Raw genomic sequence first — 9315 nt, forward strand, 5'->3', positions numbered from 1 at the left:
GACAACTTTTCAGAGATTTGAAGAAGCTACTGTGATTCTATAAAAGTAGTTTTTATTTTTATTTTGCTTTTCTCCAGGGTAAATTGACCTAATCTATATATTGTCTTTCTGGGAACATAGTTTCCATACACCTGATGGTCCTTTTCCCTGTGGGGGAGTGTCTCTGTTGGCTAAGCATCTGACTTCAGCTCAGTTTGTGACTTCGTGGTCTGTGAGTTCAAGCCCTGCATGGGGCAGAGCCTGCTTCAGATCCTCTGTCTCCCTCTCTCTATGGCCCTCCCCTGCTCACACTCTCTCTCTGTCAAAAATAAACATTTTTTTAAGATTTCTACATTTTATTTTCTTTATTTTTTCTTTATTTTTTAATAGTTTATTTTCAGATTGGTTTCCATGTAATACCCAGTGTTTCTCCCCACAAGTGCTCCCCACCATGACCATCACCCCTTCCCTCACCCCTTCCCTCACTCCCCCTCCCCCTTCAGTCCATGGTTCTTTTTCAGTATTCAATAGTCTTTCATGATTTGTGTCCCTCCCTCTCCCCAGCTCTCTTTCATAAATAAATAAATAAATAAATAAATAAATAAATAAACAAACAAACAAACATTAAAAGAAAACAGTCCATTCCCCCTTTTTGGGTGGTGTTCAGTTTGTCAGCATCCCTATTAAAGTGTGACTCAGAGCTGGACAGCGTATTCCCGAATGTTCTTGGTGTGAGCCGATGAACAATATGCATGACACTGTCACTTCCTGTGCTGGGCTCATGAAACTTCTCTTTACTCCCTTTAGCTCTCTGCCTGTCTTTTTCTCAAACATTTATAGCAGCAATCCTACAGTGTCTTGGTCTTAGATCTCTTTGCTCTCAAAAAAATTGGTGAGGACTACAGACAGATTTCATTTATGTAGGTAATATCTACTAATATGTACCAGATGAGAAATGAAAACACATTGGTTTCAAAAATCTCAATTTATTAATCATTCAAAAATAAACCCATTGCATATTAACATAATTACCATATCTTTTTGAAGGATTTTCAGAAACAAAAAATAATACGGGGGAAAACAGCATTGTTTTATATATCTTTTTAACATCAGTCTTAATAGAAGACAACTTGGTTCTCATCTGATTCTGCATTTAGTTGCAAGGTTGCAATGCGTCTTTTGTTGAAGTATGCAAATAAAGTGACCTCGCTCATGAGTATAGTTTGGACAATGGAGGAATATTTTAATGGTCTTTTCAGATCACTGTGGATAATCTTTGATAGGACATGAAACTCGACAAGTGGTGATTTCTGAAAGGTTGCAGTGTGGAATCTGGAGCCGTACCAACAAACATTTCATATTTTATTACATATAATCTATTAGTCTTATACTTCACTTAAATGGATCTTTCACTCACACATGGTTTTGTAACTGTGCATTAGTCGTTGGGGAAATGTTAGCTCACTGCATTATACCGATGTTCTAACTATTGACACATTTCATGATACAATACCAAAAATAATCACATTCATTAATATAACCATCCATCTTTAAGTACTGGGAAGCTGGCAAGCTCATGGCAGCAGACAGAAATCTTTCAAAATTCTCTTGAAACTTGAATTTTATCATTGGCCACAACCACTGGCAGTGATTTTCCTTGAAGAAACAGGCTCACGTCATTTCGTTTTTGAGACAATGTCTGCCATATGTCCATATCCGAGTAACATAGTTTGTCAGTTAGCCATTCTTTCAAATGAAAATGTTTTTTCATGACTAAGGCGGCTAAACCTAGAACAGTGGGTGTGTTTTTCCTCCAGACAACGATCACACTGTGGTGGCTGGCAGGAGAACTTTCTGCCTGTCTGGATTTTGTCACACAGAATATAGCCAAGAAGTATACTCGAGGGTCAAGACTTAATAAGATTAACAATATTCACTGCATCATGAAGCACAGTGTTAAGTGCAAAAGGCTTTCTTTCATCCTTCTTTTCTTTCTTTCTTTTCTTTTCCTTCTTTCTTTCTTTCTTTCTTTCTTTCTTTCTTTCTTTCTTTCTTTCTTTCTCGCACTCTCTCTCTCTCCCTCCCCGCCCCCCTTTCTGGTAGGTAGTGTGTAGCAGTGTAAAATGCAGTGATGAATTGTATGGGTGATCCATGCTGAGGCACCAGCAGCTTAACTTGCCATTGTTTTCTTACCATCGGTATAAATGTCAACAAAACGAAAAAGACAATGTAGTATCCTGAAACTAGTTTTGGCTTCATGGATCCCTCGAAATCCTTTTCAAGGGTCTGTGGACCACAGCTTGAGAACTGACCGTTTTCAGGATGACTACTAATTTCATTGGTTATCTTGAGTCTTACACTCATTCCCTCAGTGGTGACTGGGCTTGGTCGGGGGTTTCAAGGAGATAATACTAATTGCATTAGAAACTAATGTATCCTAGACGGTCCTTCAGATGCTCTTCACATGTTATCTCACAGCAGCTTTTGAGTAGCTTCTGTTTTATCCCATTTTTAGATGAGGAAACTGAGGATCAGAGAGGTGAATTAACTTGAAGAACACAAAGCCAACATGAAACTCTCGTCAGTCTGACTCCAGGGCCCATGCTCTGAGCTGCTTTGTTATTGCTGGAGAGGTTAACAGGATGGGCAAAGTGAAGAAACAACACGTCAAAGGGGCAGGAGGTCAGAATAGTGATTGAGACTCTTGGACCCAAGGGTCTAAGTAGCAATTCAAAGGTTTCCTCCAAATCTCTTTTCCCATCTGATTCTCACAAAGGCTGGCTGAGTTGGCTGGTGAGGGTTCTTATTTCCATTCCATAGGTAAGGAAGTTGACTCTGTCTAGCAGAGAAGGATCCCTTTGTAGCCCCCGAGTCATACACTGGGAGAGCTCCACCTTCTCAGCCAATGCCAAGGACCCAAGGCCCTTCTTGGAAGCCTTTCCCCTTTGGGGTGTCCTGCTGTCACATGCCTTGGAGGGGAACTTGGCAGAATAGGCAGTGCAGTGCTTTTGCCTCTAGAGAGAGAGCGAGTAAGGAAGGGCTGGCCCATTAGCCCATGTGCCATAAGGGAAAGTGATTGAGCTCCAGGCACCGGTCTGGCCAGGCTTGAGAGTGAGCCTTCCTCACCTTGGGATCTGTGACTGAAACTCAAAATGGTCCCCCATTCTGGGGAGCGGGGAGGGGGGATATAATTTACATGAAGCCAGAAACTATCTGCCAACAGAAAAAGAGGCGTGGAGGGTTGTGGGAGAGAAAAATCTGGAAAAGTACCCTGAAGACTCTGAGACCACTGACAAGGAGGTTTGGAGAAACAGAGAAAACGTTCCCCAAATCTAGCTCAAATCCCCCTTTTTATCAAAGGAGGAACTGAGTCCCACAGAGAAGAAGGAACTTGTCAAAAATCACACGGTAAAAAATGTCATGTTGGCCCCCAGACCCCGGATGCTTGATTTACAGCACTTTCAGAAAAGAGACGGTGTTTTGATAAATAAAAGCAAGCTTGCCTGTGCCTCCATTCTGCCATCTCAGAGCAAACAGAGGTGCAGCTCATAGCCAAGTTGCTTTGTAAGGAGAAGCCCAAGCTCTGGGGACCTGCGTTCCTTCTACAAAACTCTTACCAACAGGGGCTGAGAACTAGGATGGGATTTCTTTGGCTTCTCAGGCCATCCCCCCGGGGTTCCTGGTGTGTTCCTTCTGTGTACCGCTCCAAAAGCTTAAATTCCAGGCAGACTTTATGTTGGGCTCACTCAGACATTCTTTCCCTTTCAATAAGTCGATTTTGCCTTTGTTCTTTTGTTTATATTCCCTAGACAATCAACAGTTCCTGAGAATTAACAGGCCTCCTGGATGCGGAAGAGGGGAAATTTCAGGACAGTTCCTGAGCGTCTACCTTCAAAGCCCTGTGCAAGGCCAGCAAACAGTCTCCAGAATCAAGGGGGAAATCCTTCCTTAGTTAGGGTCCCCTCCAGATGGAATGCCTGTTCTCAGCTTGGCATTCTCGCTGTTTCCCCGCCCCAGGGCCGCCCACCTCCTGGCCTTCCACAGGAGGCTCTGTGTAGCGAAACCTTCCCAGGAGTAAGGGGAAGATCACCTGGGCCCCTGGCTCCTTTCCTCGTTAGGAGGCTGAGTTCAGAATTTTAATTCTTCACCTTCAGGTTTTGTTCATCAGGGCGAAGGGCAGAATTGTAGGGAAGCATCCCCTTCCTCCCCTTGCTCCCCCTTGTGCTTGCCTTCCTCTTCCCCTTCCCCCTTCTCCTTTCTTATGTATTAAGAATCGGCTATGTTCAAGGCCCTGTTCCCAGAGCTGGGGATTCAGCAGGTAAAGAAACAAACACATTCTCTGGTGGAGCTGACAATATGTAATGGGCTGTCAGGCCGTGTGTGGAGCAGAGGGTGGGGGAAGGGCCTAGAGTGTGGCAGAAGCACTGTTTGGACTGGGTCGTTAGGGATGGGTTTAGTTAGGACCAAGGCCAGGAGGAGAGGGTGGAGGAGGTGGCATTTGACCTGAAGGTGAGATACCAGAAGGAAGCAAGAGGATGTGCCCTGAAACCATCTGAGGAAGACACCTCTACTTGCCAGAACAGTCACCACAAAAATGCCCTCCTCCCATGGATAGCACAGGCCCAGCTTCCTTCTGCTTCTTGGTGATATCCTCGTCCACATTCTTGAAGACCATTCTTAGGTCTCAATTCAACCTTCTTCCTCCTCCTCCTCCTCCCATTCTTCTTTTCCTTCTCCTTCTTCTCCTTCTCCTAATTCTTCCCTTTCTCCTTCTTCTTCTTCTTCTTCTTCTTCTTCTTCTTCTTCTTCTTCTTCTTCTTCTTCTTCTTCTTCTTCTCCTTCTCCTCTTCCTCCTCCTCCTCCTCCTCTTCCTCCTCCTTCTCCTTCTTCTTCTTTTAATGTTGATTTCTTTTGAGGGAAAAAGCACAAGTGAGTGACTGGGCAAGGGGCAGAGAGAGAGGGGAGAGAAAATCCCAAACAGGGTCTGTGCTTTCAGTATATGGGTTCAAGCCCCACATTGGGCTCTGTGTTGACAGTTCAGAGCCTGGACCCTGCTTCAGATTCTGTGTCTCCCTCTCTTTCTGGCCGTCCTTCGCTTGCACTCTGTCTCTCTCTCCCTCAAAAATAAATAAACATTAAAAAATTAAAAAAAAAAAGACTAAGATGCTTATCCAAGTGACCCACACAGGCACCCCTTCCCCCAATTCATGTCTCAGCAAATCTGGCTGGTTTTTCACCCCAGAGTTACCTTCATGTTAACCTTCTCTTTAAAAGCCTTCCCCAATCAACCAATCTAGAATCTGAGGTTAGGTGACTAAGTCTTTGTTTCTTCTTCTGCCATTCTTGATCCTCACAAGAGTCCAGAGGGCCCTCTGAGCTCAGATGCCCTGACCCTTTCACTTTAGAGATGGAGAAAGTAAGGCCCAGGCATAGGAATGGCCTTGCTAATGACTGGTCACAGGGTTAGTTATGAAAATGGCATAGTGGGGCCCTTCCCCAGATGTCCCACTGATACAGTGCTCTTTCTCCTTCCACCCCCACCCCCTCCCACAGCACACAGCACCGCCGTCCCACAGCTATTTTCCTACTTGGAGAATAACAATAATAGCCCATGTTTCTCCAGAACTCTGGTTTCCTCTGTTGTTCTGTTCCTCTCTGAGGACATTTTCTGAGAAGGGAAACTCTCTGTAGGTTTCTTTTTTTTCTTCTCTGTCTTTTAAACTAAATATTATCTTTTGCTTCATGCCAACCTCTGTGATAAAAGCTTTAAACCCAGGATTTCATTTAATGCACAACCCTTTTATGAGGCGTTGTTATAATCATTCTTATTGAAACACTGGGAAGCCCAAATTCAGAAAGGTTGAATAACTTGCCCAAATTTACACAGTCAGAGAATGGATGGTGAGGCTGGAATAAGACCCCAGGCAGTGTGACTCCAGAGCCTGTACTTTCATGTGATAGGCTCGTCAGTTCTTCAGGTACAGCACTGTCCTCCAGCCAGGGCAGAGTGCTCCTGTGGGAGCCTATGTCTTTGGGCATTTTGGTTACTAGCTTCTATGTCTTTGGCCATTTTGGTTACTAGCTTCTATGTCTTTGGCCATTTTGGTTTCTTTCCTTATCTCCGTCATCACAGCAGGTAGACCAGGCCAGGAGCCTACTCTCCTCCAGCCCTTTTCCTGGAGGCTCCTGACACATAGGTTGGCATGCTTAGCCTCATCTGACCTTGACACCTTGACCACAGGTGATGCTTGACCCAAAGACAACCAACTATGGTTTGGCAGGTATGATGTGAACACGCTGACCAACAGTCCGGGGACTCACTGAACTTATGGGGCCTCGTCTCTTGGAGAGCAGTAAGACAGGGTGAAGTCATGAAACAGTGCTCATAATCAGAGGAGGCAACAACAGATGCCTACTGCTTATGGACACATGAGATAATCCAGTCACTCAGAGGGAAAAACTATCCTAGTGAACACTAATCTGGCCTCCATGGGGTTTGGCTCTAGGACTCACATGGTTTCTTTTCTTCTTTACTTTTCTGTGAATTCTTAAAATAAACCTCTGGTAGATGAATAACATAAGCGACTCTCTGTCCATGCTCCCTGAAAGGGGCAAGTGACCCTCCTCAGCCTGAGTCCCTTCAGGCACTATCATCAGCTCAGCTGGCCACCCTCCCAGCCATCCCCCACACCCACATCAGCCAGGACTCCTGCAGTTCTGCATTTCAGCAGCCCCTGGCTAGACCTGAGACCTGTTTTCCAAAAGGAGGCCTAGGAACATTCTAGGCAGATTCCTGAGGTCCACCTCAAATCCACTGAATCAGAACTTTTATGGGTGGTGTCTAGAGAAGGCACGTCCCCAAATTCTTTGAATGCTTTCATTCTCAAGTGATTTTTGATGGATCCTAAAGTCTGAAAACAATGGTCATGGAGAGCTGCTTTTGGGTTACTCATCTCAGGTTCTACCAAATGTGGTGAGCATGTGTTCCATGGAGAGTGAACCTATCTTCTGTTGGGGGGAGTTGGAAAGGGGGAGCGTTGGGTCATAGTGGCCAACACCTGCTATTATGTCATAGGAAAGGATTAAGCCTGAGATTGCAAAATGCCATCCATGAGCTGAATTTGCAGATTGCCAAGGTATTATTTCTTATTTTTATTTTTTTAAGTTTATTTATTTATTTTGAGATGGAGGTAAGAGCAGATAGGGAGAAAGAGAGAGAGAATCCCAAGCAGGCTCTGGGCTGTCCGTGAACTTGAACCCATGAACGGTGAGATCATGACCTGAGCCAAAATCAAGAGTTGGTCACTTAACTGACTGAACCACCCAGGTGTCCCAAAGTATATTTTAGAGATTTTGTATGATGTGCTAACCTTCATTATCAGAAGATTTCACATACACACAAAATCTGACTTCTGACTTTCCTTGAAAATCTGGAAGCTCTAGCAACATTGAGCCTTCATTCTGTTTGGCAATAATTGACTATTACTGAAGAGTAGTTGCCACATTTATGGGGCTTGAGTGCCCTTATTACTTCAGGGGCCCCCTTCTCTGTATTCTTTCCAAATCTGAGCCTGTGCCAGTGGTTCAAGAAAAATGGGAACGAACACATTTCTTGGTGGATGTGAAGGGCACTCCTTCATGCTTAATACGTCAACTTTGTGATTGTTTTGAAAACAACAAACTCAAGATGGCTCACTTTACTCATGCTTAATGTGTGCCTCATCCTAAAGGCATTTGAGCTGAGGCCCTGGGCACTGACTCCAGGATCCCTCCATTGGGCTGTGACTGGGAGCTAAGAGTACACCATAAAACTGGAGACTATTAGCCTCTCATTTTGTGGTGCAACGTGCTCTTCATCCAGATGGAGAGATGGTAGCCCAGAAAGAGGGAGAGCCATCCTGGTGGTTACCCAGGAAGTAGGGCGTGACCAGGGTGCCAGCCAGATTTCCTCCAGAGCATCATGCAACCTTCCCCATTCTTCATACAACAGCTGGCACTATTCTCCCCAGTTTCCCTTATATTTGGCCATACCAATATTTTCTGGGTGTTTACTATATTCTAAGCACAGCGCTAACAAAAGTGTTTTACCAGCATTGTCTGATTTCATTGTCATCCCCATTTGACAAAGAAGAAAACTGAGCTTTACAGTCACTCTGCTCCTTTGCAGAAGAGAAGGGACCTGAATCCAGGTGTGGGTGCAGTCAACCCATCCGCTCTGGGCGATCTCACACTGTAAACCAGGAGCCCTTCCAGGAAGTCACCGTGCCATTCCCATTTTATAGCTGGTAAGAGCAAGAGGGTAAGTGGCAGCCCAGGATCACATAGCTGGTGACTGATAAGTGAGGACTGAAAACTAGGTCTGTCTCCAGTGCTTCTGAACCGTGGGCTCGTTCACTGCTCTTCCTCCCCTCATGGAATCACTGGAAATCTTCTGAGTTCATTTGCATTGCTTGGTCTGAAATCACCCTTCAGAGCTGAGTATCATAGATCAGTTGTTGTGTGGAGGGGCTGGATGCACCCTGCGGCACACTGGGTGCACCTGTATGGTTTTAGGATCCCACACCCTTCTGTGCCACTTAGTGAGAGGCAGGCACAGCCTAGGCCCTCGGATGAAGTGACTCCCCCCAATGTGGGATTTGAGTGTGCAGACAAGAAGGGACTTCTTCACTCTCACTCAGTGAGAGCTAACTCTCAAAAGACTACAGCCCAAACTCTCCAGAGTCCAAAGGAGAACACAGGGCCCAGACTTTGTTTCTGCATCACTTTTTTCTCCTCTGGACACATGGTGTTGGTTCCCTCCTCTTCCAGTTTAATCAGTAGAATGCTATGAAATGATGCCTTTCTGATGTCTTTCTTTCACTTTGTGAAACACGATGGCAATGGACTTGTGTCCTCATATGTGAAAGATTCTCATCACTCAGGATACTGATGCCCCAGAAAGAGTGGCTTTGGTCAGAGCTTTTGCCATTGTTCTTCAAAGAACCCCCAGGTTTCCTGCACCCACTTCCGAGATTTTGAAAGTAATATCATCTTCCCCACCCAAAAGTACTCAGTCTAAGGAACATGTTAACCACTTGGGTAAGAATATATTTTCTATATTGAAGTTTAGTGTAAGACGTCATTTAAAGAGGTACTACATGGCAATGAGAGGGAATGACATATAGCCCTTCGTAGGAAAGTGGATGGACCTTGAGGGTGTCATGCTGAGTGAAGTAAGCCAGGCAGAGAAGGACAGAAACCATATGTTTGCACTCATAGGTCTAGCAGGAAAACAAGAGAGACCTAATGGAGAACCAGGGGGAGCGGAGGAGGGAGAGAGAGTTGGGGAGAGAGAGG

The sequence above is a fragment of the Suricata suricatta genome, chromosome 6, assembly GCF_006229205.1.
Source record: "Suricata suricatta isolate VVHF042 chromosome 6, meerkat_22Aug2017_6uvM2_HiC, whole genome shotgun sequence".
NCBI lineage: Eukaryota > Metazoa > Chordata > Mammalia > Carnivora > Herpestidae > Suricata > Suricata suricatta.